Source organism: Pangasianodon hypophthalmus, chromosome 21 (assembly GCF_027358585.1).
Source record: "Pangasianodon hypophthalmus isolate fPanHyp1 chromosome 21, fPanHyp1.pri, whole genome shotgun sequence".
Taxonomy (NCBI): domain Eukaryota; kingdom Metazoa; phylum Chordata; class Actinopteri; order Siluriformes; family Pangasiidae; genus Pangasianodon; species Pangasianodon hypophthalmus.
The window spans coordinates 1288813-1298228 of record NC_069730.1 but is presented as its reverse complement, the minus strand read 5'-3'; the positions used below and the strand labels follow the sequence as shown (position 1 = coordinate 1298228).

General features: G+C 39.8%; 1 long non-coding RNA gene across 3 annotated transcripts in view; it reads left to right on the top strand.

The window, feature by feature from the left end:
• LOC113542968 (uncharacterized) overlaps positions 1-8856 on the top strand; it is a 9119-nt gene extending 263 nt beyond the window's left edge. The window contains exons 2-4 of one of the 3 annotated variants that reach the window (XR_008300629.1): positions 191-935; positions 7312-7390; positions 8054-8856. This is a non-coding gene — a long non-coding RNA (uncharacterized LOC113542968). The remainder of the gene's footprint in view (positions 1-190; positions 936-7311; positions 7391-8053) is intronic. The other 2 variants (XR_003404373.3, XR_004580287.2) reach the window with 2 other exon arrangements.
• The last annotated feature ends 560 nt before the right edge of the window (positions 8857-9416 follow it).

Here is a 9416-nt window from a genome sequence, read left to right as displayed (position 1 = left end):
ATTATTATTATTATTATTATTATTATTATTATTATTATTGGTTCTACAATTAATTCTGCGTTCCAGCTATTTGTCTCTTTTTGCAAGTCTTACTAATCCTGTCAGTTTTCAGATTTAATATGAAGTGATCCCAAACTTAACGCATTATTGCCTCATTAAGCCTCTAAAAAAGCGCGTGTCATCTCATTAGGGCTCATTAGAAAGGCAAATGGCACCGACTGGGACTGACGGCGGGTGAAGGACACCGAGGAGCGCAGAGCTGCTGGATTATATTTTTCACCCATCACAACATTTTGGTTCAAGAGAAACCGTGTGTGGAATTTTTGGGCACTTTTTTGGTGTTTGTTGAAAGAGAAGAAGAAGAAGGAGCAGCAGTGGAGAGCACATTTGTCGGAGACTGGAGCTTGGAAGAAACTTGACGCTGCCACTGACACTGAGAGTGTAATGTGTGTGTGTGTGTGTGTGTGTGTTGGTGACACATCAGTGATGAGCAATATTTTTACCCTCTGACTCACCTGCTGCATCAGGTGGTGGACTGTGGACTCGGAGGATGAGGATGTCTGATGAGGTGTGTGGCTGGAAATGAACTCTGCAGGAAGCAGCAGTTTGGATAAGGGTTGCCAGATTCCACCGTTTCCAGACCACAACTTAATTAACTACTAATCATCCTAATGGAGCCGAATTATTCCCTGGTATTTTCCTCTTTAATCCGGAATAAAGCCAATCAGGCAACACTGTTTTGTGCCCCAGTGAACTTGGAAGTCTGTTGCCTCACCAAATGCGCCGAAGCTTCGTTTAATTCTGCTGAACTTTACTCCGTGTTGTAAAACATTTACTCAAAATCATTTGGGAAAAATTTCAAACCTGAAAAAAGAGCTAAAAGACTCTTCTTGTGCGCCTCGAAAGGACAGTTTGGCAAAACTTTTCTAATGACGGTACTTTTAACATAATAATAATAATAATAATAATAATAATAATAATAATAATAATAATAATGGTTATTATTATCCTCAGCAATTTCCGAGTTTTGTTCTTACTTATTTTCTTCAGCTCCACGTGGATCAAAGCGCGCACAAAGATTCTCATCAGCTACTATCTTTGAATAACATCATCTTCCAGACTGCACAGCCATGTGCTGAGTGATCTCTTACCCGCAGATCTTTATTTAAATAAAAACTATATAGCATACATTATATATAATATAGAGGAACTTATTCTTCATCTTCATCGTGGCTTCTTAAGAAAACGCGCGGAAGTTATGCAAAAACTTGTGGATTTTATTCCACAAGTTCAACTAAAAACATGTTACGTTTAAAAAATATCGTGATAATATCGTGAGAGGAAATTACCGCGGTATGAAATATTAATATTACTACAATTCTGGAACCAACTGGGAGGATCAGTTTGAAATGTTTACCTATGTGCGTATCTTTTTAATGAGAAAAAAGTGCAGATCAGAAAGAGTGAGAGAGAGAGAGAGAGGGAGAGAGAGAGAGTGAGCTCAGACAGACTCCAGCTCCACACCGAGCTTCATTCCAGTGCGTGCGCAAAACTCGGTACGCCATGGTCACATGCTTATCCCCGTCCCAGAAAACGTTAGAAAGCTATTATCCCTGTGTTTTGCAAGCAACTGGTCGAAGCTGTGACTAAAGCAGGTCTGGGAAGCGCAAACGCACATATGTCAGATTGGTTTTTTAAACCTCTTTTCTTTATTTTTTCTGTGCGCTTTTGTGCGCGGATGCGGCTTCGGCTCTGAAAGTTAAAATGATTCGCCACATAGACACCGGTTGCTTTCTCAAGAGCTGTTGCTGCGTACAAAAGCCCCATATGCTTAATGGCAATGGCGGAGAGGCTTTAAAAATGAAAACGAGGTCTTTTTAAAAGTTGGAAAGGTTCCCTTTATTTGATTTAGATGGAGCAGGCTGCTTGCGCGCAAAGCGAAAACGCGCCTGGCCATTGACTCCGGCTCTCATTTATCTCGGGCCATAAGTGTGTTTCATTACAGCCATGAGCTTTTCATCGGCCGCCTTTGTTTCCTGTGAACGTCTAATGCCGTGAATTAAAGAAGTGACAATATTTTCCATCAGCTTGAAGCTCGGAGAGAAGGGCTCTCGAGTTTGGCAAAAATCAGGCGCATCATTCATCCTGTCACGCCGCACCTGTGCGCCTGGCATTCAAACTCCACAAAACCTATTCTTATTAACCTTAATTATTCAAAAACGGCCGCACAATGGCTGAAATGGAGCAGGTTGAAGTCTGTTTATTGGCCGTAAATGTTTTTTCTCTTCCTGAGAGATCTCCCCAAGGCTCTTTGTTCAGGACCCCTCTCCTCCTTTCAGCCTCGTAGCAGGTTTTTTTTTTTTTTTTTTTTTTTTGGTCAGGATTTTCAATTGCAGCATCTGCTTCATCGGAGGGATCAAAAAATATGGAGACACCAAACATATGCATGTGAGGGATTTGTTAAATCCCTGTAATGAGTTATTAACTGGGGGCGAACAAAAGCGCACAGGATGGCGAGGGCCTTTTGGTAATATAGTCACTTTTTTGGAAACGCCTGCTATTACACTTCTGTGTAAAATGAACGCCAGGTGATGAGACTAAAATCCTTAAAGACCAGCTCTCTTTTTCTCTTTCTTTCCCTCTCTCTCTCTCTCTTTCTGTGTTGCTGCCCCTTTTCCCTCGCCTCTCCATGTGAAAAAATCGACGCACATAAATTTAATTGGCTGATCACTCTAATTGACTTGAAACAAAACTGTTTGCAGAGTCGCATAGTTAAAAAAGTGCGCTTACGTCCACACGTCGTTCTTTACTGTTCCCATATTGTACCAAAGACAAAGCTTAGTGCTACATTAAAGGCGAGAAAACCATGCCAACACGTCTTGGAGACGTTGTAAGGGCCTCTCTCTGTCTCTCTTTAAGCAGCTGCTATCCAGGGCCTAGACGCACACAAAAAAGAAAGAAAATAAAAAGAAGTTGGAAATAACCAGGTGCAGAGAAACCATCGCACAGAAAGCTGGACAAGGATGGATATGTTACGCTTAGCAATAAAGATATCAGTGCGCTTGTTTGAGGTTACTTTGGTTACTTTGGCACCGAGAGTCCCCTCCTTTTTGGGGGTCCCTTGTGTGAACCAAACTTCAAACACCTGTTGCTCGGGTTGCTCTCATCATAAATCCAGTGGAATAATGATGATTATGTTATCATGTTAAAGGGGGAGAGGGATGGTGGGGTATTAAAGCCCCCCCTCGGAGCGAGAGAAGGGATTTTGGCAGGGTTAAACGTTTTAAGAGACTCCACTGGTGTTTATTGGATCTAGCAGCTGGCACCCTGATGGCTAAACACTAATGAAAGCGCTATAATCCGAAATATGAGCAGCTTTAACGCTTATTAACGCTTATGAAAGTCTCTACTGTTTGCACTGGAGAGACCACACAGCAAAAATCATCCGGATTTAACAGCAACTCTATTTATTTTGAAGACTGCAAACGCCAGGGCATCGCTGTAGCTGTAGCTGTTAAAGCTACAGCCACTGATTAATTTGGCAGACACTTTTATCCAAAGACAAATTAATGAATTGATTAATTAAATCCAGTCCAGAGCTGAGCAGTTGGGGTTTAAGAGTTGTGCCCAAGTGCCCACCGGTGGCTCTCTGGTAGCACTGGAACTTGACCTAACAACGTTTTGGTCAATAATGTAGAATCTTCTCTGCTGAGCTTCAGAGCACAAGTATAAGCAGTTGTTGTCTACACATGTCTACACATTGTCTACACAATTTCACACAAGTAAAATTTGAATAAATTTAAATAGATTTGTATCAGTATGTGGGGAAAGTCCCCATGATGATGGGATTGAAGCTACAGGAAATGCCAGTTAATGCGCCACTGGAGGTGTTTATGTATCACTATAGATGCTAATTCAAGGGTTAAGGTTGTGTGCTAGTAACCTGCAGGCTGTCAGTTCAAGTCCCAGGTTCATAGATGGTTATGTCTTCTTATTACTCCTGTTTATTAAAGCCTCATAACTTCGAACTGCGTCCTTAAACAAAAAGAATTTTATTAGTTTATATGCTAGTTATCACAGACTGATGTAGCCAAATGTCTTCATTTACAGGCCTTGATCCTGACAGACACTTAATCTCTGACCATGAGGATGTAAATAAACACCTTAGAAGAAGAAGAAGAAGAAGCTTGTTCTCACTCCCAACGTGTCATACACTGAAGTATAGGCATGATGATGATGATGATGATGATGAATTTAAAGAAGAAGAAGAAGACATACTGGATATCTTCAGATATTCAAAAAATGATTACACTGGAAATTGGAATAATTCATTATTTCTTTAACCATTTTAATTTCGTCGCTTAAACTAAACTTATTAAAGAAGAAGAAGAATGCTAGATATCATAGTAGTGTCATTAAAAATCGAGATTATGAAATTGAAATATTTAATTTTGTGTCACCTAAATTCGTGTAGACCAGAAAGAAAAATAGATTTATTTTTCTCTTTTTAGATTTTTTTGAAACTGTGCTCAGAAAGTGAAAGGTCTTTCCACGTGGCTCAGCGACCACAAATCCGTCTCTAATACAAACAAGAAGACCATTATTCATTTTTCTTAATCCTAGTGCCATGAATGAAGATGATAGTCTTCTAAGTGCACCCTTTCTTTAAAATGATCTATAAAATGAATAATAAATGCGTCAGAAGGACACTTGGCCTGGTTCCAGAACTTCTCCATGGGGTCTGGATGCAGATCAGCGCACAGCATATTAACAAAAAACTATTTAATAAGTCGTGCACGTCTCTGATGAGTTATAATAAGCTGTGCATTGGAGACAGCTGGCCTTGCTTGGCCACGTACAGAGCTCCAGTGCCACCCTGGATCTGCCATGCACAGCCACTGTGACCTTCCCCCTCCAACTCGCCTTTCACACCATTACAGCCATAAAGGCGTCGTGCTATGATCTTTGTGCGCAGCAGAATGGGCTCGAATATGGCGCTTAATAGGAGAGGCATTGTGTCCAGCTTTTGCATGCCTCATACTATGAATTATTGCTTCTCTTTTATTCGCCTGGCTGCAGTTACCATATGAGGTTCATCCAGAGCCTGCCAGGCACTTGACTCCCATTTTTATTAATGCTTCTTCTCCTTCTTTTTTCTTTTACTCCGCGAAGTCATACGTTATATCAGCAGGAGAATGAGAATACACGCCTGAGGTGTCATCCCAGACAAATCCTCCTCTGATTCACTGAAACCTGATGTGTTTACATCATTTCTGCGGGACACACTGATGGTTAATTAGTTAAGTAAACGCGGGGGATTATTGTTCATTGCTGTAATGAGACTCTGGAGAATGATGGAGAATTTAATTAAATATATCTGCATGATGCAGTCCTACCCGAAGCGAACAGGTGGTTTTCAGATCACCTCATGCTTTCTTGACATTTTCTTACCGTCCCAGAGATGATAGCAGTTCAGAAATGAACCATTTCTTTCTCCATTATTATTATTATTATTATTTTAAATTAAAATCTAGTTGATTTAATGATCAAATCTTAACCACGGAATTTGAGACAAATATACTTGAGCAAAAAAACTGGATTAGTCAACTAAATAATGATATTTTTTATTATTTCTATACTGCATGTGATGCATAGGACCTTAATCCAAACACAAACCTCAAAAAGAATTGTGTCATTTTTTTTCAGTACTTTTGAAACGCGTCATGATGCCAGATCACGAGTTTGCGCGTTTTCTAGTCATTTTTTTAAGCTAATGAATGAATAAGTATGTTTTTGAGCTGTTAAAATATTGTCTGAAAAAAGTAAACAAAGACAATCAACAAACATACTAAAATGCTTGATGTGTAATTTAAAATAAAAAGAAAGAAAATTTCAAGCCTTTTTTAAATGAGAGCAGAAATAAAAATGCGCAGTGTGTGCGCGCCGATGCTCGGGAGCGCGCACGATTCTTTTTATCCTAAAATGTCTCTCATCTATCATTTCGAGAAAAAAAAAACTCTCTAAAACACGACACACTTATATTTCCTCAGTAATGTGAAGGAATTCTTCTTTCGCTCTTGCTCTCGCAGCTCAGGGGAAACAGGTTCCCTCGTTATTCAGCGCGCAGAAATCCGACAGAAAAAAAAAAAGCTCCGAACAAAAATGTGATAAATTACAAATATGCAAATGTTGCGCAGCGCCGTTGTGCGGGTGAATGCGGTGTGGTGGTGAGAGCCCCCGCACACCATGGTGCGACAATATGTTTCCGCCGTGCGCGTCCTGCGCTCCGGACACCCAGCCCGCTGCACCGCCGCCTTTGTTCGCTCAGCAAAATGGAGAGATTCAGAAAGGTTTCTCTTTCTCCTCTCTCTCTCTTTCTCTCTTTCTCTGTTCTTTTCTTTCTTTCTGCACTTGCCAAGACTCGGACTTTTTCATTTTTCACAAGTCTTAGTTTTAATATTCACAAAAGGAGGGAAATGCATGAAACGCAGCGCTTGGTCGCTGCCATGAACTTCACTGCTCTCTGTTTCTCAGCAGGAACAGATGATGCATTTGGAAAAAGAAATGCAAGAGATTCTTTAAAATCAGTTAATAAAAACATTATTCACTCTGATGAGTGCTGTAGAATATGCTATACAAACAATAAGTGTAAAAGCTGCAATAAAATTAATTTTACTTCACATCACAAGGTCCAAAAAGCGAGCTGTGTTTCTGTGTGTGTGTGTGTGTGTGTGTGTGTACCCTGGGTAACGCAGGCAGTGGGTGAAGCTCTCGGGTTCTTTATTGTGCTGCTGAAGGCTGCAAAAGAAGCAGCTCAGTGCTGATTTGCCCCATAAGTTTCTTGTACTGGGTTTTAATGGCCTCGGGCCAGGCCTGGGAACGCTTCCAGCCTTGACTCCCATTAACCCTCTATGGTGAAACTCTGCTGGAATCCAACACACCAGCCATCGCCATTTATCCCCTAACTAATGCAGCCAATTAATTTCTTGAGGTGCACAAAAAAATCCAGTTTTTTCCCCTGTTGTTTTACAAACTGTGCTGTAGTGTGTGTGTTTAGTGACTTTCCCCCCTCCTGAGAGCGTTTAAGGTGCTGATATAAATCAGACACCTGACTGTGGTCTTGCTGTGGAAGAAAAAAAAGAGGAAAAAGGAGAAAGAAAAAAAAAAGAAAGAAAAAAGCACTTCAGCCATAGTGGCAGACTGAGCAGAGCCTATAAGGGTGATGCATTGTGTTTTATTTGACATGCAGTAGCCTAGTTAATAAGAGATTACAAGGAATTAAAGCATAATCACATAATCCCTGTGCGACAGGGCCGCGGCGCAGTGATCCCAGCTCGCCATAACCAGATGAACATCAGCCTGAAATGACACTCTGCTAAAGGAGAAATTGGTAATTGATTCTAAGCTTGTCTCTGAGGATCAACAAGGGCTGATGGAAGCTGGCTCTGGAGTACAGCACCACAGGGGATTCATACTGAGGGGCAACACACACACACACACACACACACACACACAGTTACAAACTCATACACACTCAGAGTCAGAATCATTTTTATACACTAAGGTTTTAGAGTTTTCTCACAGAATTATTATAATCAATATTTAGTATTAGTAACAAAGGTTTGTTACATGAAAAAATATTACATACATGCTTTTTCAGAACTGTTTATTTTCTAATGGGACTGTGAATAATACTTCATTTAAAGAGAATAGACTTGTTGAGTTTACAGATTAAAAGATCACATAATGGTAATATCAGTTATAAGACAAAATATCAGAATATGACCTTCAACAATTAGATCTAGATGTTCACAATAAAAGGTCTATTCCTTACTTAGATTTTCTAATTTTAGAGAATTTTATGCAAGAATTTTAACCAAAATGTTATGCAGTGTTCACAATGAGATATTTTAATTCTTCTGAATAAATAAAGGTTGCTATATTCTAGTATAAATAAAGGTTGCTATCAAAGATGTTCATTTGAGTAAATTTATGCAGAATGCTCTGATGATGATGATGATGATGATGACTAACATAATGCCTTTTTTTCCAGTGTGAAACTTCACCACACACATGAAGTGGATTCATCTCCAGCTTACAGTGAAGCTCTACAGAAACTGAAATGGATCAGCTCGTATTGTTTCCCTCCTCAAACGCCTGAAGCCCTGAGTCTTCCCAGGTTTTTTTTTTTTTTTTTTTGGACCGTGTGAAGCTAAAGGACAATCTTGGATCTCTCCTGATGTTGGCTACAGAACACACACGCGCTTCTTTGGGCCACTGTGGCAGTGGATTATGGCCATTCAGTCCCGGAGTCAATTAAAGCCTGTTAAAGTCACCACAGCCTTTATTTACACATTATGGGAACTCTGTGAAGTGGGAGGAGAAGAAACAATCTAATGAATGCCTTTTCAAAAGGTTATTTAAGGCTTGTGTGTGTGTGTGTGTGTGTGTGTGTGTGTGTGTGTGTGTGTGGAGGATTAAAGAGTGTCCAAACTCAAACCCTGGAGCTTTATGTTAAGATCTTAAACATTATGTTTTAGCTTTATGTTAAAGATCCTACATGAAACTGGGTGAAACCACCAAATGTTATATCTGTAATTTAACTATCAAATTGTAGAACTTTATAAGACTCAAAATGTATTTTTTTAAAAATTTAAATTCCTATACTCGCCCTCATTATCAAACTCCAGAAAATGGTGAAAAGTGATTAAGCTAATGTTACATAATATGAGAGAGGACAGGAAATGTTTACTCATCCATAGTGTCTTGGATTTTAGAAGATTAATACACCTTATATAAAATGCTTTAATCATGTATTAATGTTTACATTCATATTAAAATGTGCTTCAAATTCAAGTTTATAAAAATTCTACTATTTATTTTACTATTTATTTATCAGACCCATGGCTATGTGCTAGTCGATTTCTTTGTGCTGTGAATCGTGTGTGAGAGAAGAGTTTTGTACTTGACGTTCTGGGGTCGGGTTGTTGAGAGGGGGAGGGAGAGCAACGATCATGACCAAATCTTCATCATCCTCATCCTCGGTCTCTAATCGGAATCCTGAAATTAAAAAATAAAATCTAAAATAAAAAAAATCAATAAAACCTCAAGTGCACTTGTGACAGTATCTAACGCATAACGCCTGTAAAAACGCCCCAAACTAGGAAATAAAGTGTCACGTAAAAGTATGAGCCATAAATTGTGATGTGGTATGAGTGCTTTTTAACCATCCCAAGTCATTTTTTTGTACCAATCAAATGAATGTGAGGACTGCCCATGGGAGGGGCGACATGACATTTTCCCCGGCCGAGAGTAAACAGGTCACGGACCCTCCATACACACCAAGGCGGTGGGAGGGAGAACTTTACCGCACCGTGTAACCGAATCAAACCAGTGGTTGCCCCTTTTCAGCCCGC